The sequence below is a fragment of the Mobula hypostoma genome, chromosome 21, assembly GCF_963921235.1.
Source record: "Mobula hypostoma chromosome 21, sMobHyp1.1, whole genome shotgun sequence".
In the NCBI taxonomy this organism is placed as follows: Eukaryota; Metazoa; Chordata; class Chondrichthyes; order Myliobatiformes; family Myliobatidae; genus Mobula; species Mobula hypostoma.
The window spans coordinates 2,639,789-2,663,738 of record NC_086117.1 but is presented as its reverse complement, the minus strand read 5'-3'; the positions used below and the strand labels follow the sequence as shown (position 1 = coordinate 2,663,738).

The following is a 23,950-nucleotide window of genomic DNA, read 5'->3' as shown; positions in this document are numbered from 1 at the left end:
CTGGAACTTGCTTCCACAGATAAAGGAATCTTTCTCATAATGGGCTAACAAATAATATTTCTTCTTATCTTTGACATTGACACACTTTCTGTGGAATATATTTGGGACTGAGCTGATTAAATGCCTCACCAAGGAGGGTTTCTGTGTGAATTTGACAAATTTTATCTTGAGTCTATGAAGATTTAATTCATGGGCTGGTTTCCATCAGGGTCAGGGGTGGGGGTCAGGGTCAGGAACTAATTCAGGGTCTGGGTCAGAATCAGGGTCAGGGTCAGGGTCAAGGACAGGTTCATGGTCAGGATCAGAGCTGGGATAAGGTCAGTGTCAGGTTTTGGATCAGGATCAGGATCAGGGTCAGGGCCAGGGCCAGGGTTAGGTTAAGGTCAGTGTCAGGTTTAGTATCAGGATCAGGGTCAGGATCAGGGTCAGGGACAGGATTAGGATCAGGATCAGGGTCAGGGTCAGGATTAGGGTCAGGGTCAGGGTCAGGATCAGGGACAGGATAAGGGTCAGGGTCAGGGTCAGGTTAAGGTCAGTGTCCGGTTTAGTATCAGGAACAGGGACAGGATTAGTGTCAGAGTCAGGGTCAGAGACAGAATCTGGGTCAGGGTCAGGGGCGGGGTCAGGGTTAGGGTTAGGGAAGGTCCTATTCCATCATTCCCAATGAACAAATTTCTAGTACCCAGAGAGAAATATTTTGAAATTCAACCTTTTCTTTCTGTCCCATCACTCTCTACATTGTCTTCTTTCTAATCTTGGCACCGTTGTGTTGTGTTTCAGCAAATACTATTCATTTCAGTTAGCTAAAGAAAACTGTGACCTGTACAGAACACTGGGAGCTGAATGGGAATTGCATTAACAGAGCTGTCTGCCGTCTGCTGATTCCTGCATCCTGTCACTGTCCATGGAATCTCTTGTCTAATCAATCCGTCTGACTGCCACCCCCCCGACCTGTGTGGGTGGTCTGTACAGATCACAAGTCAAATACTTCACAGTGCTAGTGACCAGGGTTTAATTACTGCCACTGTTTGTAAGGAGTTTGTACGTTCTCCCCGTGACCGCAGGGGTTTCCTGCGGGTGCTCCAGTTTCCTCCCACATTCCAAAGACGTCTGGGCTAGCAGGTTCATTGGTCACATGGGTGTAATTGGGCAGCTGTGGTCTCGTTGGGCCAGAGGGGCCTCTTACTGTGCTGTATCTAAATAAAAAATGAGTCCTGATGGAGGGTTTTGGGCCGAAACATCGACTGTTTATTCACTTCTATAGATGTTGCCCAACCTGCTAAGTTCCTCCTGCATTTTGTGCGTGTTACTCTGGATTTCCAGCATCTACAGAATTTCTTCTGCTTATAAAAAATTGCTAACTGGCTTCCGAGTTCCAATAAAGGGTCTTTGATATGAAAAATTAATTCTATTTCTCTCCCTGCAGATACTGCCTGACCTGCCGAGGGTTTCTGGCATTCTGAGTCTGGGCAAGGCCTGAGACTAAGTTGTGGGTGATATTGCCTGTGCTGGGAACCCTGAGCAAGTGCATGGGATGGATTGGTTAACATTGTGACATGAAGAAACACCCGCTGTCATTGATCAGATTAACAAGAATGACGAGGGATGGGAAAGAAACCACACATTTAGAGTTAGTGTACCAGAGCAGCAACCTAATCCTTAATGGCAGCAAGATGAAAGAGTTGGTTGTTGATTTATGGAAGTGGCGGGGTGTTCTCATCGAGGAAGCTGCTGCTCCTGGGTATCCATGTCACCAGCATCCTCCCTTGGTTCCTCCATACTGGTCCAGTCAGAGTGGAGTTTCATCAGGTTATGGACTTCTGCAGGCATCTGAGAAGATTGGGATTGTCCATGCGGGTTCCTTCGAAGCACTCCAGATGTGCTAGGGAAGATATCTTGTCGTGTTGCACCTTAGCCTGGCGTGTCACCTGCTCTGCTCTAGACTGGACTGGTGAAATTTGCAGAGAGCAGTGAAGGTTGCCAAGTCCGTCACAGGCCCATCATTGCCTCTATCCAATCCGTCATCACAATGTGCTGCTTCAGGAAGGGACACCTGCCACCCTGCCCATTCTCTTCACTCTCTTCTCCCTGTGGGAGCTCGAAAGCCTTAATGAGCAGACCCACGAATAGCTTCTTCCCCACTGCTGTCAGACTTCTGAACCTTTCACCGGTCTCATATCTCCTTTGCAGTGGGGCTGCCACATTCTCAGACTCTGAAACCTACCTCCTCTGTTGCTGTCACTTTGGTATTTCTGTTTGCAACAGGGTCATAGAGCATTACAGCCCAGAAACAGCCCCTTCAGCCCATCTAGCCTGTACTATACTGTTATTCCCATCGATCTGCACCTGGACCACAGCTCTCAGAATGCTCTCCGATCTCTGCACCGCTGGTGCTGTTTTGCTCTCTTCATCGTATCTACGTGTATCATTATCCTGTCCACTGCTCACCCTGCGAACTTCATGGGAGTGAGGATTGCATTGCAGCCTGGTGAACCTGACCCTAAACCGATCCGCAAACTATTCCTCCCCATAATGCACAGCACCATTTTCCAAAAATGTAGTTTTAAATTTCATGAACAGTGAAGATTTATTTTGAGCTATGTTGTACTTATGAACATTCAAATCCAAGCCGGGGGTTAATCTTGAACCAGAGGAGATAACTTCTTTCAACTTCACTCACACCAATACTCAACTGTTTGTACAACCTAGGAACCCTTTTTCAAGGATTCTTCATCTCATGTTCCTGATATTTATTGCTTATTTATTTATTATTATTATTTTGCTTTTTTGTTGTTTCTGTGTATTGACTGTGAATGCCCACAAGAAAACGAGCCTCAGGGTTGTACATGGTGACATATATGTACTTTGACAATATGTTTACTTTGAACTTTGAATCTAAGCTGACCAAGTTCCCCATTGGCGAAGGCCCTGGAATAAAGCCAACACACCTTGCTACAGGCGGAAATTCACACCGCCAGATCCGTCAAATGAAGCATTACTACCTGTTTTACTCAACCAAACGTTCAGACAGAGGAGCGGGGTGGTGTAACAGAGCTCAGTATTGGTGAGTGAAAAATTGTTGAATGGGTGGGAATTCTGCTCCAGTGCAGACATCGATTCCATTGCAAAAGAGCCGCCATTCTGAATTGGAGCACTAGTGTAACCCAGCCCACTGACACCAGTAGACCTGCACTGAGCGGGGAGTGTGGGGAGAGAAGACAATGACAACCAGTGGACATAGTTGACTCCAATTTGTAGATGATCATAACACCAATATAAAACATAGAGCATTACCGCACAGTACAGACCCTTTGGCCACGATGTTGTGCCAACCTTTTAACCTTCTCTGAGATCAATCTAACTCTTCCCTCCTACATAGCCCTCGATTTATCTTTCATCCTTGTGCCTATCTCAGAGTTTCTTAAATGTCCCTGGATCAGGCTACATCTATGGCCAAAAACCTTCATCTGAACTCGGCCTGAAACGTCAACTGTTTATTCATTTCCACAGATGCTGCCTGACCTGCTGAGTTCATCCGCCATCGTATGGCGGTTGCTCTAGATTTCCAGCATCTGCAGAAATCCTCGTGTTCTTAAATGTCCCCAATGTGTCAGTTTCTACCACCAACCCTGGCAGACTGTGCCTTTCTCTTTTTGACTAAGTTCTCCAACTCTCTCAACATCCCTTCCTTTTCCTTGCCATCTCTGCCCTTTCTCCGTACTGGAACATGCCTTAGCAGATCTCCTACCTCCCAGCTGCTTGGGAGGGTGTACAGTATGCTCACTTGAATCATGCTCAGAGTATGTTTTATTGACTGCACGATCTGTTCAGAACCATTGTGACCAAACGGCACATCGCAAAGTGGCATCACAAACATGAGAAAGTCTGCAGATGCTAGAGATCAAAGTAACAAACACAAGATGCTGGAAGAACTCAGCTGGCCCAGGGGTGTCCATGGAAATGAGAAAACAGTCGACATTTTGGGCCGAGACACTTCATCAGGACTGGAGGAAAAGAGATGAGATGTCAGAGTAAGGTGCAGGGAGGGGAGGAAGAAGTGTAAGGTGGTAGGTGACGGGTGAAACCGGGAGAGGGGGAGGGGTGAAGTGAAGATCTGGGAAGTTGATTGGTGAAAGAGATAAAGGGCTGGAGATGGGGGTGGGGGGGGACACGTGAATCCGATAGGAGAGGATAGAAGGCCATGGAAGAAAGGAAAGGAAAGGGGCACCAGAGGGAGGTGATAGGTAGGTAGGGAGATAAGGTGAGAGAGGGAAATGGGAATGGGGAATAGTGAAGGTGAGGGGGCAATTACTGGAAGTTCAAGAAATCAGCATTCATGGCCTCAGGCTGGAGTCCACCCCGACAGGATATAAGGTATCCCAAACAAGAGAAAATCTGCAGATGCTGGAAATCCAGAGCAACACACACTAAATGCTGGAGAAACTCAGCAGGCCAGGCAGCATCATGGAAAAGAGTAAACAGTCGATGTTTGTGCTCTTCCAACCTGAATGTGGCCTCACCGCAGCAGCAGAAGAAACCATGGACTGACTTGTTGGAATGGGAATGGGAAGTAGAATTGAAATGGGAGATCCTGATCTTTATGGCGGACGGAGCGAAGATGCTTGGTGAAGCAGTCTCCCAATCTATGTAGAGTCCCACCGATATACAGGAGGCCACACCAGGAGCACCAGACACAGTATATCACCCCAACAGACTCACAGGTGAAGTGTCGCCTCATCTGGAAGGACTGTTTGGGGCCCTGAATGGTAGTGAGGGAGGAGCACTTGTTCCGCTTACAAGGATAAGTGCCAAGAGGGAGATCAGTGGGGAGGAATGAATGGACAAGAGAGTTGTGTAGGGAGTGATCACTGTGGAAAGCAGAAAGTGGGGGGGGGGAGGAATATGCTTGGTGGTGGGATCTAGTTGGAGGTGGCAGAAATTATAGAGAATTATGTGCTGGATGTGGAGACTGGTGGGGTGGTAGGTGAGGACAAGAGAAACCCCATTTCTAGTGGGGTGGTGGGAGGATAGGGTGAGGGCAGACATGTGCAAAATGGAAGAGATAACGGTGAGGGCAGCATTGGTGGTGGAGGAAGGAGGACATCTCATTAGTTCTGGAATAAAAAGCCTCATTCTGATAGCAGATGCAGCAGAGGTGGAGGAATTGAGAGAAAGGGGATGGTATTTTGCGAGAGGCAGGGTGGGAAGAGGTGTAGTCCAGGCAGCTGTAAGAGAGTCTTGTACACCAGACCAGTGGAAGGGGCTTGGACTAATTTGCAGATAGATTACGTTGGTCCCTTACCGGCCACCCCTGGAGGGTACAAATATATTCTGGTAGTAATAGACACCTTTACGAAGTGGGTGGAAGCTTTCTGGCTAAGACAGTCCCAAAATCTTATCGGAAAGGTTATTCACTCACCGGGGACTACCCTGGAGTATCGAATCTGATCAAGGCACACAATTCACGGCCCAGATAATGCAAGATGTCATGGCACGTTGAGAGATCAAGCAGAGATTTCATATACCCTATAGACCACAGTCTAGAGGAATTGTGGAAAGGATGAATTGAACACTAAAAAATGATTGAAAAATGGTGCAGCAACAAATTAGCAGATTTGATGAATCAAAGACATCAAAGACAAACCAATTGTCTTTGATCACCGATCACGCCCCCCCACCATTTTGTGGATCACCGATCACCACCCCCCCACCACCACCACCATTTTGTGGACTCTGAACTAATTCTTGCTCTGGGATGATCTAATCAAAGCAACTGAATGTGGACATGAGGAACTTCAGGTAATGACCTGCTAAACCTGAGACCACTGTCAGTTAAGTAGCTGTTTATTATGTAAAGTGGCAGACCTACCAAAGAAGTAATCTGTCATCTGGTTAGACTCTGTCTGGGTCACCAAGTTTAACTAGTTTGGACCAGTCAGAGTTGAAGGAACAAGTACACACAGCTGGGGGGTTGTTGGGGGTCAGTGCAGGACCATGAAACAATGGTGGTTGTAGCCCTGGCCTAGAACCAGTATAAAGGTGACCCAGGTGACCTTGAGCCAGTGGGACGGAGATCCATCAGTTCAACTGATGAGGAACACTATAAGGGTCAGGAGCACCCAATGCAAGCAGAGACCAACCGTTGTAGATGAGGAGGACCCTATGGACACGTGGAGATCGGGACCACAGGGAATACTCGGCCAGTGTAGACCCCTTCCCTGGTAAGACCTTTTCTCTTCATTGACTGTCCATGCAGGGTCAGAGTCAGGGTCAGGGATTCTAGTAGGGTGCACACAGCTAGTTAGTTTGTGAACCCACGTGTTTTTAAGTAAATACATACCTGTCTGTGCCTCTACGATAATTATTACAAGGGGCGATTCTTGTAACACCTCTCTGCACTTTGGGTGTTTTTTAGGGGTTCTCATGGGTTTCTTTGTTTTGTGGCTGCCTGTAAGGAAACAAATCTCAAGAGTGGTCCTTGGTACAATGAGATGGATTCTTGACCTCACAATCTACTTCTTTATCACCTTGCACCCTATTGTCAAACTGCACTGCTCTTTCTCAGTAGCTGGTACACTTTATTCTGCATTCTGTTATTGTTTTACCTTGTCTACCTCGACACACTCTGTAATGAACAGTAAACAACGCAAGCTTTTCACTGTATCTTGGTACATCTGACAATATTATTGATAAACACAAGAGATTCTACAGACGCTGGAACTTCAGAGCAACACATACAAAATGCTGGAGGAACTCCGCAGGTCGGGCAGTACATGTATTGAGAGGTATGCATGGAGAGGAATGAACAGCTGACGTTTTGGGCCAAGACCCTTCATCAAATATTATTGCATCATTACAATTCGAGAGCGCTGACTTTTGCCAAGTTTTTCTTTGAGATGGCATCTCATTATCAGTACTCTGGCTCTCTTCCTGAAACTGACCTGGAGATACGGCAGGCATCTCTTCCTAGAACCCAGCAGTCTAACTGTCCCCCCAGGACGATGTTACGCTGCCTGACAGTCCTCTGAGCTTCGCCGTTTCAAAATATTTCTTGTGTAGTAGTACAGACAGCACTGAGGTTTATTGAGATGGTGCAGATAGGCCCTTCTGGCCTTATTGAAGTATGTATACATTAAACAAACTTGAGATTTGTCTTCTGGCCCTTTGAGCTGCACCTCCTATCAACCCTATGATTTAACCCTGGTGTAATCATGAGACAATTGCCAATGGCCACATAACCTGTTGCAACAAACGAGGTGAACCCAAGTGCAGGACACAGGCACAGAGATTGAGTTAGGATGCAGAGGCAGGCGTGAGCATTGAACAGCAAACAGGAGGGAGTGCAGGAAAACACGAGGCAGGCAGAACTTATCTTGACACGGACTGTAGAAAGGAAAGCGGCAGACAAAACTTTTCTTAGCACAGAGAGACGGAGTTACACAGGTAAACCTCGGAACTGGAGTAGAACTTACAATACTTATCTTGAAACGAAGAGACTGAGTTTCACAGGTAATTCTCGGTACTGAAACAAAACTTAGAACACACAATCCTAAGCTGCTGGGAAACGTTAATTACTGCATTGGCAAAACCAACGATCTGGCAACTAGTGGGTGCAGAGCCAGGGTTATGCTGCAGGTGTTGATGAAAACCAGGTGTGCTGCCATCAAAGGAAATTGGGAGAAAATGGGGAATTAAGTCAGGACTGTGACATACCCTACTAACCCGTATGTCTTTGGATTGTGGGAGGAAACCAGAGCTCGTGGAGGAAACCGACACTATCACAGGGAGAATGTACAAACTCCTTACAGGCAGTGGCTGGATTTGAACCCGAGTTGCTGATACTGTAAAGCGTTGTGCTAACCACTACGCTACCACGTTGCATATTCACATGGACAAATCTCTTTCCTCTGTTAAATAAAAATTACAAAGCAATGTTCTATAAATGCAGATTGCAAATATGATTGGTGAAATGATTCACTGCCAAAGAATGCACTGTGAGAGAGCATTGAAAAGTATCATTACTCATTCTAATTATAACGTCCCCTGGACATATTGTCAACACAAATTTGGAAGAAATGTCTCCTCATGAAGATTTTCATTGTGGCTGTTGTTACAGACGGAGACACTTGTTTAGGAGTCAGCCCTACTTTAGTGAATAAGGCTTCAGATAATGTTATTGGTCGTAAAGTTCTTGGGAAGCAGGGACATTAACTGCACTCAGAATATCCGTGGCAGCAGGTTTTCGACAGGGGTATAACGAAAGATTATAAACATGAGAGATTCTCCAGATGTTGGAAATTCAGAGCATTACACACAAAATGCTGGAGGAACTCAGCAGGTCAGGCAGCATCTATGGAGGGTCTTGGCCTGAAATGCCAACTGTTGATTCCTTTCCATAGATGCTGCCTGAACTTTTGAGTTCCTCCTGCAATTTGTGTGTTGTTAAAAGAAATGAACCATTCGTGTCAACAGCCAACAGTCCGAGAGTGTGCTGGGGGATGCCCATAAGAGTCACCACACTTTTGGCACCAACTTAGCATGCCCTCAGTTTATTAACCCTAACCCTTGTGTTTTTGGAATGTGGGAGGAGTCCAGGGAACCTGGAGGAAACCCACATAGTCACTGCGAGAATGTACAGATGTCGTACAAACAGTAGTCGGAACTGAACCACAATCTGATTGCTGGCACGGTTATGCGTTACGTTAACCTCAGAACAGTAGAGATACATTCAGATCCTGTCTTGGTCTGGGCAGGGAGGTGAGGCTCACCCTCTATCACCAACAGTTGTACACTTACCTGAAGCACACACCATGCACAGAGAGGGAGGTTCATATCACAACTGCAGACAATGCCATGGAGTCTGGGCGCTCTCACAGACGGCAGCTGAAAGAAGACGGCCATCACGCCCTTGAAAACACACACATTCTGTCCAGTTAAAGTTTCTTTGTAATTGTATTTTCTTCTATTTGTGTCCGTCTTGTTGAAGCACAGTGACAACGATGCTCCCCTACCTGCGTACCTTTGGTCCACATTCCGGGAAATAAGGTTGGTGACTTAGGTAGGCACTGTTAAATGAGGAGCATTTATTTAGTTCTAAGTTACTGCTTTTGATCCATGGTGACAGCGTTAGGTTTTAGTTTGAGAGTTTTTATTTACTGGCCCAGTTGGCCGAGCATTTATTATTTTCCATTGTTCTCTATAATTGTAGTTCTTATTAAAACTCAATGAACTGTTCATTCCGTGTCTGCGTCTCTTCCTCTGCATTTGGGTCATCGCTGAAAGAGCACCACATAAACCACGGACGACACAAACCGGGAATAAATGGAACTTTACACAGCAATGTGAATGTTGGGTCATAGAATATAACTGCAGCAAGCTCTGAAAATGATGACATTATTTCTGGAATTGCTGTAAGTAGGGAAGGAATTAATATTTTAAGCAATGATGCTATTGATTTCTCCTGTGCCAGTGACTGGAGATAGGGGTTCAATTCCTACCACCAGCTGCAGGGAGTTTGTGTGATCTCCCCGTGACTGCCTGGGTTTCCTCCCACATTTCAAAGATGTACCAGTTAGTAAGTTAAATGGTCATTGTAAATTGCCCCATGATTAGTTTAGGGCTAAATCGGGGTTGTTGGCACTGTGGTTTGAAGGACCATAAATTTTTATTTTAAAATATTTTAAATTTTAATTTAAAAAATAAAAACAAAATAACCTAACTTTATCTGACCCAATGTTGTATTGCGATTCTTAACATACATCACCAGGTGTATTGTGACTTTATGACCTAATCTACAGACAAATACACTTTGGATCAGAGCTGGGATAGAGGTGTGTCTGTTGGTGAAATCTTGTTGAGGTTACAGGATTGTCCATTGCATGTGGAAGTTGGTAAAGTGGATGGAGAGGACCAGTGGAACTCTATCCCAGCTCTGTTCAGGAAGAAAAGGGGATAGAGTGAAGGTAAAGATATAGATATGTCATTAACAAATTTCACGACATATGCTGGTGATATTAAACCTGATTCTGATAGATAAGATGCAGCTAATGCCCACTTTATTTTTCCCATTTAGAAACATAGAAAACCTACAGCACAATACAGGCCCTTCGGCCCACAAAGCTGTGCCGAACATGTCCCTACCTTAGAAACTCAGCCTTCAACATTACCTTTGTTTCTATCTCCATGGATGTTGCCTGACCTTTTATTAATATTTTTAAGTTTATTTGATTTACAGTCCCTCTGACCCTTTGAGACACACTGCCCAGCAACCCCTGATTTAACCCTAGCCTAATCAAGGCTTAATTTACGATGACCAATGACCTACCAATTGGTACGTCTTTGGACTGTGGGAGGAAACTGGAGCACCTGGAGAAAAACCATGCAGTCATGAGAAGGAATTGCTTACTGAGGATGCTGGAGTTGAACACCAGGCTCTGACACTCAGAACTGTAATAGTGTCACTACACTACCATGTTTTACACACACACACACACACACACACACACACACTCACACACACACACACTCACACACGCACACACACATACACACACACTCACACACGCACACACACATACACACACACTCACACTCACACATTGTCTCTCTCACACACACACACTCACACACACACGCACTCTCTCACACACACTCACTCACCACACACACTCACACACACACACACTCACACACACACTCACACACACTCTCTCTCTCACACACACACTGTCTCTCACACACACACTCACACACTCTCTCACACACACACACACACACATTCACACACTCTCACACACACACACACTCACACACTGTCTCACACACACACACTCACACACACACTCTCTCTCACACACACACACACACACACACTCTCACACACACACACACACACTCACACACACACACACTCTCACACACTCACACACTCTCTCACACACACACACACACACACACTCACACACTCACACACACACACACTCTCACACACACACACACTCACACACTCTCTCACACACACATGCACACACACACACACACGGAGAATGTGCAAACTCCTTACAGACAGAGGCAGAAATTGAACCTGGGTCAGTGCTACTGTAAACTACTGTCCCACCATGATAGTGTTTCCACTGTTTTGAGACTTAAATGTTAAATCTTCTTTTTTGACTTCAGGTTTTGTGCAACTGTAGTTCAAGTTCAAGTTTAATTGTCATTAATCCACAGTCAGATGAAGCCAAGGTATAAAGCACAGTACAAACAGCACACAGCACAAATAGTTATGATAGCAGAAGATGCAGTTCCAAAAAAAACAGTAATAATATAGCCCGTCCCCGAGTGTCATGTCCCATAGATTGTAGTCCTTTTGTATTAACTGAATGAATACAATTTCATTCCTTATTCCTGTCTTTGGGGGAGAATCCCAGGGCTTTCAATATTCGAGATTGTTTAATATGCAGTGGTCTGGAGTGATGAGATGGAGATGGTATTGGTCACTGTGCAGTGGTCCGGAGTGACGGGATGGAGATGGTATTGGTCACTGTGCAGTGGTCTGGAGTGACGGGATGGAGATGGTATTGGTCACTGTGCAATGGTCTGGAGTGACGAGATGGAGACGGTATTGGTCACTGTGCAGTGGTCTGGAGTGACGAGATGGAGATGGTATTGGTCACTGTGCAGTGGTCTGGAGTGACGGGATGGAGATGGTATTGGTCACTGTGCAGTGGTCTGGAGTGACGGGATGGAGATGGTATTGGTCACTGTGCAGTGGTCTGGAGTGAAGGGATGGAGATGGTATTGGTCACTGTGCAGTGGTCCGGAGTGACGGGATGGAGATGGTATTGGTCACTGTGCAGTGGTCTGGAGTGAAGGGATGGAGATGGTATTGGTCACTGTGCAGTGGTCTGGAGTGAAGGGATGGAGACGGTATTGGTCACTGTGCAGTGGTCCGGAGTGACGGGATGGAGATGGTATTGGTCACTGTGCAGTGGTCTGGAGTGACGAGATGGAGATGGTATTGGTCATTGTGCAGTGGTCCGGAGTGACGGGATGGAGATGGTATTGGTCACTGTGCAGTGGTCTGGAGTGAAGGGATGGAGACGGTATTGGTCACTGTGCCGTGGTCTGGAGTGATGGGATGGAGATGGTATTGGTCACTGTGCAATGGTCTGGAGTGATGAGATGGAGATGGTATTGGTCACTGTGCAGTGGTCTGGAGTGACGGGATGGAGATGGTATTGGTCACTGTGCAGTGGTCTGGAGTGACGGGATGGAGATGGTATTGGTCACTGTGCAGTGGTCCGGAGTGACGGGATGGAGATGGTATTGGTCACTGTGCAGTGGTCTGGAGTGACGGGATGGAGATGGTATTGGTCACTGTGCAATGGTCTGGAGTGATGGGATGGAGATGGTATTGGTCACTGTGCAGTTGTCTGGAGTGACGGGATGGAGATGGTATTGGTCACTGTGCAGTGGTCTGGAGTGAAGGGATGGAGACGGTATTGGTCACTGTGCAGTGGTCTGGAGTGACGGGATGGAGATGGTATTGGTCACTGTGCAGTGGTCTGGAGTGACGGGATGGAGATGGTATTGGTCACTGTGCAGTGGTCTGGAGTGACGGGATGGAGATGGTATTGGTCACTGTGCAGTGGTCTGGAGTGACGGGATGGAGATGGTATTGGTCACTGTGCAGTGGTCTGGAGTGAAGGGATGGAGACGGTATTGGTCACTGTGCAGTGGTCTGGAGTGATGGGATGGAGATGGTATTGGTCACTGTGCAGTGGTCTGGAGTGATGGGATGGAGATGGTATTGGTCAGTGTGCAGTGGTCTGGAGTGATGGGATGGAGATGGTATTGGTCACTGTGCAGTGGTCTGGAGTGATGGGATGGAGATGGTATTGGTCACTGTGCAGTGGCTTAGCAGATGTTACAATTTATGTTTACCCTGAAGTTTGACTTCATTGCTTTTGCAAATCGGATAATATTTGTGGCAATGCTGCCTCTTGCAGTTTAATGGATGGAGCTAGAGTTTATGAGATTATAGATTGTTGTGCTAACGTTGACTGGGTCAATCTGCCTTTTCTAAAGCCTCGATTTGCTCCCCTACCAATCACTTTTCTGATTAAATATATGGGGTTTGAATCATAATAACACAGCTCTGCTATTAACCGAATACATCATTTCTGAACTGCCCTTTGAAGCATTGCAAAACAATGTTTGGAAGAAAATGTTCAACTCAGAATAGATTGAAATGTGTGATTACTGACTACAGTCACCATTCTTCAATCAAATGATAACATCACTCATAACTGGCATTGTTTTCCAACATCGTACCAATTATTTCTGTCTTTTGATTAAACTATTAATCTTTATGTTACACTTTATAAATTCCACGTTGATCTGTTTGACCTGATGTAATATACTTCAGGCCAGGGATCAGGTCCAATACCATCATAACTGAGCTAGTTCCTTAAGGTTGTGTAGCTGGGGTGGGGTGTGGTGGTGGTAGTGGAGATGAGCTCCCACTAACTATTTAATGTTCTCACGTCTGGCTTAGGTACTAAGCCCAGTGGAACCGCTTGTACTCACTGGAGAGGGGAAAAGGAGGGTTAGTGGCGCCTTTAAACCAATTGCTTCAGGCAGGTGGGGCTTGTTAGCTATTGTTGGCAGCTGATCTGGGAGAAGGAAAACTCTGATCTCGAACCTCCGCCCCTTGTGGGTATAGCCACTCAGGGGGAAGGCTTTGGGAGTAAACTCGGCAGAAGAACACAGAGTTGGAGCCCCTGAGGAAGACACGTTGAGTTCAAAGCTGACTGGCAACTCTTGCTTCTCCACTGGTGCCAACTGTATCGGTCTCTGCTTTTCCTTTGGTGTCATCACCTGAGTGGAGGGGAGGGCCTGATGTTCAGGAAATAGCCTCCTCTCCATGTCGTACTGCGTATGACAGCTAGGACACAACATGCATGGTTGACTCCAACCAAAGGAGGCCCCTTGATAACTGGGGTGAATCCCACGATCTTGTTTCCTAACTTTCTGGCATTTCATCATAGCAAAATGGTCCAAATATTCTGGAACATCTCTGCAGGTCAGGCAGCAGCTGGGAAGCAAGAAACACGAAGCAAAACACCAAATGTTACGATGATGGCAGGATGCTTGGCAGTAGTCGGCGGTGCGAGTGCGGAACGAGCTGCCTGTGGAAGTAGTGGATGTGATTTTGATTTCAATATTTAAGAGAAGTTTGAATAGGTACTTGGATGGGAGGGGAGTGGAGGGCGATGGTCTGGGTGCAAATCGATGAGACTGGGCAGATTAATAGTTTGGCATGGACTAGATGGGCTGAAGGGCCTGTTTCTGTTCTATAGTGTTCTGTGACACTATAACGTGAGGGGCCACCCCTAGCTCATCATTAGGATGAGTTGGCTATAGAACCATAGAAAATACACCAGACAAACAGGCTCTTCAGCCCATCTAGTCCGTGCCAAACTATTTAAACTGCCAAGTGCCATTGAACTGTACCCAGACCGTAGCCTTCCATATTCCTCCCATCCTCCTCCCATCCATGAACCTATCCAAACATCTCTTGAACATTGAAATCAAACGTACACCTACCACTTGTGCTGGCAGCTCATTCCACACTCTCTCCACCCTCTGAGTGAAGGAGTTTCCCCTCATGTTCCACTTAAACTTTTCACTTTTCACCCTTAACCCATGACCCCTAGTTGAAGAACTGCCCAATCTCAGTGGAAATAGTCTACTTGCATTTACCCCAAATTGTTTTTTTTAACATAACTGGAGGGGAGGAGAAGATGGTGGCGCGATGCAGGGCGCGCGGCCGCTCCAAAATGATACTGTATTTGTAAAGTAGGTACCATGCACAATCTTGATTTGATGGAGACGGACGTGAGAAGCACAGAGGAACATCTGGAGAAACTTCTGAAATACCCGCTTCGCTGCTGCTGCTACTGTGCGATCAAGAATCTCCGGAGGGGAAGGCCCCAAATCCTCGGCTTTGCCTATTGCCTGTTGCCGGGGCCGGGGTCGAAGCATTCGGCAGAGATGGTGCTCAGTGTCGGAGGGCTGTTTGGAGGCTCGAAGTTTTCGGACGGACTCAGGAGTCGGCTGTGGTCGGGTGCTTCCATGGAGCTGCATCGGCAAGTTTGCGGCGCTGGAAGCTCATGGCAGGGAGAGTTTTTCTTCCTTCTACCGTCTGCGTGAGATGATGGGACTTTCGAGAGACTTTGAGACTTTTTTTACCGTGCCCATGGTCTGTTCTTTATCAAATTACGGTATTGCTTTGCACTGTTGTAACTATATGTTATAATTATGTGGTTTTTGTCAGTTTTTTTAGTCTTGGTTTGTCTTGTGTTTCTGTGATATCATTCTGGAGGAACATTGTATCATTTCTTAATGCATGCATTACTAAATGACAATAAAAGAGGACTGCGTGTCCTCATGATCTAATCTAATGACATATTTCACCAATGAGTCCTGATGGAGGGTCTCAGCCCAAAACATTGCCTGTTTATTCTCCTCCGTAGAGGCTGACTGTCCTGCTGAGCTGCTCGGGCATTTTGTCACTGATATTTGTGATATATAAATGAAGTGAATCTGAGGGTGCTGGAAACACTCAGCAGGCTAGGCAACATGCACGGAGAGAGAAGCAGAATCGATGTTTCAGGGTGATGGCCTTTCGTCAGAGAGAGAAAACATGTCAGCTTTAAGTTGCAAAGAGGGCTGCAGATGATTGAAACATCTCTGACAGGGTAGGACCAAGGCAACATGGTGATAAAGTGTTAAACTGCTGATGAATCTGTGCCAGCAATGGGTTACCAGGGGTAGGGGCAGAATAACAGATCAGCACGGACTAGACGGGCTGAAAGGCTGTTCAGTGCTGTCGTGTTCTATGATTCTGTGCTTGCTCTGTCATGAAACATCTTCCCTTCCTGATCTTCTTCCACCAGTCTCTTAAATTTAAACAATCTCCCTCGAAAGATAGTTGGCAGATCAGCTTATGTGAACTACAGTCCTAAACTCTAAAATTCAATATCTAAAACTGTAAGGGATGCAAACTCTTTTAAGCATCTGCTCAAAACCTTTTTATTTAACCTTACTTTTAACTAATATCTTTTTCATGTTTGCACTTAATCCCATTGTAAAGCGCTTTGAACTACATTGTCTGTATGAAAAGTGCTCAATAAATTAGTTATTATTTATTTTTTCTCTGCTCAAGCTGGTAAAACCTGAGGAACGGGCATGGCTAAGCGCACTGATTTGTCAATCATTAGGAACTTCCAGACTATTCCGTGGTGTTTAGTATTGTGTCCTATCTGTAATAATAGTAATGATATCTCTGTAAATATTCAGAAATCCACAATATTAAACACCACCAGAATAATCCGAAAATTCCTGGCAATTGAGAAATGAGTGTGCTTGGCTATGCCCGTACCTCAGGTTTTACCAGTTTGAGCTGAGAAAAGATAAATAACAACAACAATAATAATAATAATAATAATAATAATCTCAACCCTATTCTGTGGCCTTCTCCCCCCAGTTTCTTCTTTTTGTTAAAGCCTTTAATCTGATTGACTGAGGAGGACTGAAATGTGGACCCTTTCTCTGCACTGATACTTCCCGACTTGATGAGCATTTATGGCATTTTCCACCGGATTTCTAGTCTCTGCAGTATTGTTGTATTCAGTCTGAGCTGTTTCCAGTTCAGAGTTAGAGCTTTGTCAGCACTGTTCTGTTATATTTGCATTTTTAATAAATGGACTTTAAAAACACATCTGTGGTCATGAAAAGTCAACGTGGTATTGAGTGGCCTGTCTCAGGCAAATGACCATCAAAGTTCAAAGTAAATTTACTATCAAATTATGTATAAAATATACATACATGAGATTCACCTTCTTGTGGGAAGATCTGGTTTAAATTTGTCCTACATTTCTTTACTTTTCTGTCTACACTTCTCCCAGCTTGGTACAGCAACTGCTCTGTCTGCATATGCTACAAGAAATGGCGGGGAGTTGTGGGCACAGTTCAGTACCTCAGCGAAATCAACCTCCCTTCCACAGACTCCGTCTACACTTCTCACTGTCTCAGCCGGTGCAATTACAGACCCCACTCTCTTCTCCCCTTACAATGTGGACGCATCACTACATGGCTGTCTTGTCCAAAAGGATCATGACATGAGCACGCACGTGCGCACACACCCACACAGACACGCACACACAAACATACACGTACATATAACCACATACACACACACAAACACAAACACACACACACACACACACACACACTCACACACACACACACACACACACACACAAACACACACACACACACACTCACACTCACACACACACACACACACACACACAAACACAAACACACACACACAGACACACACACACAGAAACACACACTCACACTCACTCACGCAACAATGGTTTACATAACACTGCTCCCCTTTTTGATAGTAACAGTCATATACAAGCATTGTTCACATACACGGTGGATGTTCTCTCTTCTCCATCCTCCCATCAGGCAGAAGATACAAAGCCTGAAAGCACGTACCACCAGGCTGAGGGGCAGCTTCTGCCCCAGTACTGAACAAACCCCTGGTACGATAACATAGACTCTCAACCTCACAGCCGACCTGGTGATGATCTTGCAGCTCACTGTCTGCTCGCACTGCACTCTCTCTGTAACCGCGACACTTTACTCCGCATTCTGTGTTCGTTTTACCTTGTACTACCTATGGGGTGTATGGGCTGTCAGGGAGGGTTAGCACCTCTGGTGGGGGAACATGTCGCGTCCTTTTCAGGGCAGTTTGTCCACCTTTGGTCCCCACCTGGCACTCAGCTCTCACCTGTGGCTCCCTGTAGCTGTTTGCATGCGACAGCGGCCACACCCCGGGCAACGGCTTCGACAAGCCGGCTAAACCAGGTGAGGGTAGCCGACGGGTCTCAAACCCTCGGTGAGATAGGGAGTTGTCTATCCCAGCATGTGAAGACAGACTCTGGCGGATTGAGCGGACGAGACCAATGGAAGGTCCAACGGTCAAGAAGGCGGTCTCTGCAAGCGTTGTGGAACGTGTAGAGCAGGACAAGACACAGAAGACGTCCTGGTCATCCACTGCGCCTAGTCCCATCTCCAGCCGTCTAGACTCTGTCTTGCCACTGGATCCAGATGGGAGTTGGGAAGAGAGAGTGAGGCTGACGCTGCGCAACTCTCCCTCACTTAAATCCAAATCAAGCGCTAGTCTCGAGGTGTCGAGGTCTTCATTGACGTCGACGATGGACGAACAACAACTACATACGTGCACTGTTGTAACAAAACTATCTTGATGGACATTTTCTTCTCTCTCTGTACATGTGACATGTGACAATAATAAACTAATTTACCAGCTCAGATGCTACCCTCTGCCCCAGCACTTTGTTCAGACGTGATCAGAATTGGTTTAATATCACTGGCGTATGTTGTGAAATTTGTTGCTTTGTGGCAACAATACATTTCAATACATAATAATAAAAAACTATAAACTGCAATAAGAAGTGTATATATAAAGAATTAAATTAAATAAGTTGTGCAGAATGAAATGAAAACATAGTGAGATAGCATTCATGGGTTCAATGTCCATTCAGAAATCAGATGGCAGAGGGGAAGAAGCTGTTCCTGAAACTTTGAGTGTGTGTCTTCAGGCTCCTGTACCTCCTTCCTGACGGTATCAATGAGAAGAGGGCATGTCCTGGGTGATGAGGTCTTTATGATTGGCATCAGTATGGTAGGTTCAGGTAAACAGTGAGGCCGTCACATTGCTTGCTGATCCTTGGGGAGCCTGTCAGATGTGTAGTGTAACCAGGAAGGACAAACTGAATTTACTTTTACTGACTACTCCTTGGTGGAATTTTAACCATGATCCTTCACACTTCTGACACTAGATGTGGATTTTGAATCACGAAACTAAAGCCGGGTTAGAACGTGAAAATTACAAGATCTAAGATTAACTTTATTTGTCACATGCACATCAAAACATTGAAACATACAGCCATCAATGACAAAGACAGAACAATAATGTGCTGGGGGCAGCCCACAAGTGTTGCCATATTTCTGCATGCCCACCACTTACTAACCCCAAGCATATGTCTTTGTAATGTGGGAGGACACTGGAGCACCCGGAGGAAACCCACGCGGTCACGGGGAGAACGTACAAACTCCTTACAGACAGGGGCAGGAATTGAACTGCGATCATTGATCACTGGCTTTGTAAAGCTTTGAGCTACTATGCCACCGTGCCACTCAACTGGACATTCTTAAACGGCTGAGGGTTTGTCAGCGATTGAAGCAAACATTCCCAATTCTAGTCTGGCCAATTCTCAAATTCAAGCACAACACCATGTTCCCAGGAACTTGGCTGATTTCTTGAACAAACACTTAATATCAACAAGGCAGGGAGAGTTCTAATCATGACTGGATTGTAATTTTTAGAATCGTTCACATCTTGTCAGCATCAGAAAATGATGATTGAGAGAGTGTACCATTTGTTAATCTGCTGTCCCGACTAGCACTGTCCCTGCTTTGGAAACACATTGTTCTGAAGAGCTTGTTCCTCAGAGAGTCTCACTGGGGAATTCTGGGCTCTGGGTGATTGATTGATGTTTCCCATCATTAAGTAAGACCTCATCATCCATCATTGCAGACAGAGTGGTTAAGAAGGCTTATGGAACACTTGTCTTTATTAGTTGAGACACTGAGTTTAAAATCAGGAAATTATGTTGCAGCTATATAAAACTCTAATTACGTCACATCTGGAATATTGCATACCGTTTTGCTCACCCCATGATAGGAAGGATGTTGAGGCTTTGGAATTAAATTGAATTGATTTTATTTTTTACATCCTTCACATACTTAAGAGTAAAAATCTTTACGTTATGTCTCCGTCTAAATGTGCAATGGGCAATCATAGTAATTTATAATAATTTATTTTAAATGGAACAGTCAATGTAATATAGAGTACACTCAAATTGGCATGAATTGATCAGTCTGATGGCCTGGTGGAAGAAGCTGTCCTGGAGCCTGTTGGTCCTGGCTTTTATGCTGCGGTACCGTTTCCCGGATGGTAGCAGCTGAAATAGATTGTGGTTAGGGTGACCCGGGTCCCCAATGATCCTTCGGGCCCTTTTCTCACACCTGTCTTTGTAAATGTCCTGAATCATGGGAAGTTCACAACTGCAGATGCGCTGGACTGTCCACATCACTCTCTGCAGAGTCCTGCGATTAAGGGAGGTACAGTTCCCATACCAGGCAGTGATGCAGCCAGTCAGGATGCTCTCAACTGTGCCCCTGTAGAAAGTTCTTAGGATTTGGGGACCCATACCAAACTTCCTCAACTATCTGAGGTGAAAGAGGTGCTGTTGTACCTTTTTCACCACACAGTTGGTGTGTACAGACCACGTGAGGTCCTCGGTGATGTGGATGCCAAGGAACTTAAAGCTGTTTACCCTCTCAACCCCAGATCCATTGATGTCAACAAGAGCTAGCCAGTCTCCATTCCTCCTGTAATCCACAACCAGCTCCTTTGCTTTTGTGACATTGAGGGAGAGTTGTTTTCTTGACACCACTATGTCAGAGAGATGATTTCTTCCCTGTAGGCCACCTCATTATTGTTAGAGATTAGGCCAATCAATGTAGTGTCGTCGACAAATTTAGTTAGCAGATTAGAGCTGTGAGTGGCGACACAGGGTGCAGAGGGTGCGAAAGAGAATGCGGAAGAGGTTTACCAGGATGCTGCTTGGATTAGAGGGTATGTGCTGTATCAAGAGGTTGGACAAACTTGAGCGGTTTTCAAAGGGAGATCTGATAGATGTTTATAAGATTATAGATTAGCCAGGCAGTATCTTTGTCCCAGCATTGAAATGTCCAATATCAGAGGGTATACATTGAAGGTGAGATGGGGGTAGTTTCAAAGGAGATGTGAGGGGCAAGTTTTTTTCCACACAGAGTGGTGGGTGCCTGGAATGCCCTGCCTGGGGAGGTGGTAGAGGCAGATACACTGGAGACTTTTAAGAGACATTTAGATAGGTGCGTGGATGTGAGGAAAACAGAAAGATATGGATATTCTGTAGGCAAAAGAGATTAGTTTATTTGGCCATATAATTACAAATTTAATTGGTTTGGCACAACACTGTGGGTCAAAGGGCCTGTTCTGTGCTGTACTGTTCTCTGTTCTGTTGTCTGATGGAGTTAAAGAGTATAGGGCATAGAAACTGGCCCCTTGGGGGCTTACTCGCACACGACAACCAGAGAGAGATTGACCCATATCTTCCGACGGAGTCCTTATCCAAATGTCCTTAAATACTGTTATCTTACTTGCCTCAACCATTTCTTCTGGCAGCTCATTCCATATACACAACCCTCTGTGAGAAGTTGCTCCTGAAGTCCCCTTCAAATCTTTTCCCCCCTTACCTTAAATCTAGGTCTTTGTGCTTTTGGCTTCTCATCACTGGGAAAGATACTGTGTGCATTCACCCAAATCTCTGCCCCTCATGATTTTATAAACTTCTATAAGGTCACCCCTCATCTCTTACACTCCAGGGAATAAGGCCATAGTCTGACCAACCTTTCCCGCTAACTCAGGACCTCTGGTAGCATCCACATAAATTTTCACTGCACTCTTTCCAGTTCAACTACTGGTGAAGATCCCGAAGACAGAAAGGTGCCTGATGTCATTCCATTGTTTAAGAAGAGTACCCAGGATAAGCTAGGGAACTACAGGCCAGCCAGCTGACATCAATTCTGGGAAGTTACTGGAGTGAATTCTAGGAATACTGTGTATGATTTTCCTCTCCCTATTGTACAAAAGATGTAGTTGAACTGGGAGATTTACAAGGATATTGCAAGGACCTGACGGTCTGGATTATAGGAAGCATTTGGTCAGGCTAGATCTTTATTCCTTGGCTTGTGGGAGAATGAAGAAATTGAGACTGGCTGGGTGGGCAAAGTGGTCATCCTGGATTCACTGGGGAGAAGGGCCTGCATCTGTGCTACATTGCTCTAAGATTCTGTGAGTCTGTCTTTCCTATAACAGGCTGACTAAAGCCGTACACAATACTCCAAGTTGAGTATGAGCAGTGTTCTGTACAACTGGAACAGAACATCACAACTCCTGACTGAAGGAGACCAGTGTACCAAAAAACTGATACGACTTCCAGTGAATTATGTACTTGTTCTTCTGCTCCCAAACGTTCCCCAGAACCTGGCCATCCATTGTATAATTCCTACCCGGTTTTGACTTCCCAAAATGCAGTTATCCAAATTGAAAGCCCTTGGCCAATCCTTGGCAAACTTACCTAGCTGATCAATATCCACCTATAATTTTTCATAACCAAAGTGTAAAGATTAAATTTCAAAGTAAATTTATTAGTAAAGTGCATATATGTCACCATAAACAGCCCTGAGATTCATTTCCTTGTGGGCATGCTCAATGAATCTCAGAATAATAACCATAACAAAATCAATGAAAGACTGTCCAGCTTGGGTGTTCAACTGGCGCGCAGAAGACAGCAAACTGCAAATACTAAAAGAAATAAATAAGCAATAAATATTGAGCACATCAGAGGAAGAGCCCTGGAAAGTGAGTTGATGGGTTGTGGGAATAGATCAGTGATGGGGCAGGTGAAACAGAGTGAAGTTATCCCCCCTGGTTCAGGAGCCTGACGGTTGAGGGGCAATAACTGTTGCTGAGGCTCCTGTACCTCCTTCCTGATGGCACCAGTGAGAAGAGAGCATGACCAGGATGGTGTTGGTCCTTGATGACAGGAGGTGTTTTCCTGTGACAACGCTCCATGTGGATGTGCTCAATGGTGGGGAGGGCTTTATGCGTGATTGACTGGGCCTCATCCATAACTTTTTGTAAGATTTTCCGTTCAAAGGCATTGCTGTTTCTATACCAGGCTGTGAGGCAACCTGTCAATATACTGTCCACCACACATCTATAGAAGTTTCTCAGAGTTTTAGATGTTATGCTAACTCTCCACAAACTCCTGAGGAAGTAGAGGCGCTGCTGTGCTTTTGTAATTGCACATGTGCTGGCCCAGTACAGGCCCTCGGAAATGATAACACCGAGCAAGTTAAAGTTACTGACTTTCTGCTGAGGACTGGCTGCTGGGATCACTTTCATTATCCAGAACACCGTCTACTGCAAACTTTGGAGCTGTTTAGTATCATCTGCAAGATTAATGAATTGATAAGCACTCCAGTAATTTTAATAAACTCCACCCCCTCCTGCAGACAACAGTCAGCCACATGGAGGGAGGTTCTGGAGGGAGCATGTCATGTATTGACAAAGAGACTGAGAGTTAGCAAATTCCATGACATAGGCCGGTGATATTAAATCTGATTCTGAACTCTAACCTAGCAGGAGAGAGTAATCAAACGTGTTCTGGGAACGCTAGGATGTGGATGTTCTGGACATATGTGCGGTCGGTGGAGAGAGACGATACTCACCTACTGAGACGGAGAAACAGAGCCAGAGAATTGGAAGCCGAGTGTCAGAAGTCAAATCGGGAAGGAATTTGTCGTGCAGGTGGCCATACCAAAGGATAAACAGAAAACATTCTGAGATGCTGGAAATCCAGAGTAACCCACACAAAATGCTGGAGGAACTCAGCAGATCAGGCAGCATCTACGGACAGGAATAAACAGTCAACGTTTTGAGCTGAGACTCTTCATCGGGACTGGAAAGGAAGGAGGCAGAAGCCAGAATAAGAAGGTGGGGGAGAGGGGGAGAGGGGGAGAGGGGAGAGGAGGGCAAGCTGACAGGTGATAAATGAGACCAGGGAAGGGGAAATGTTAGTGCCGAGGGGGATGAATGAAGTGAGAAGATGAAAGGTGATAGGTGGGAAAGGTAAAGACTGAAGAAGAAATTTCATAGGTGAGGGGAGTGAAATGT

General features: G+C 45.6%; 1 long non-coding RNA gene across 1 annotated transcript in view; it reads left to right on the top strand.

Moving 5' to 3' along the window:
• Nucleotides 1–23,950, top strand: part of LOC134360099 (uncharacterized) — a 260,877-nt gene that overhangs the window by 142,609 nt on the left and 94,318 nt on the right. The gene's annotated exons all lie outside the window — the stretch shown is intronic.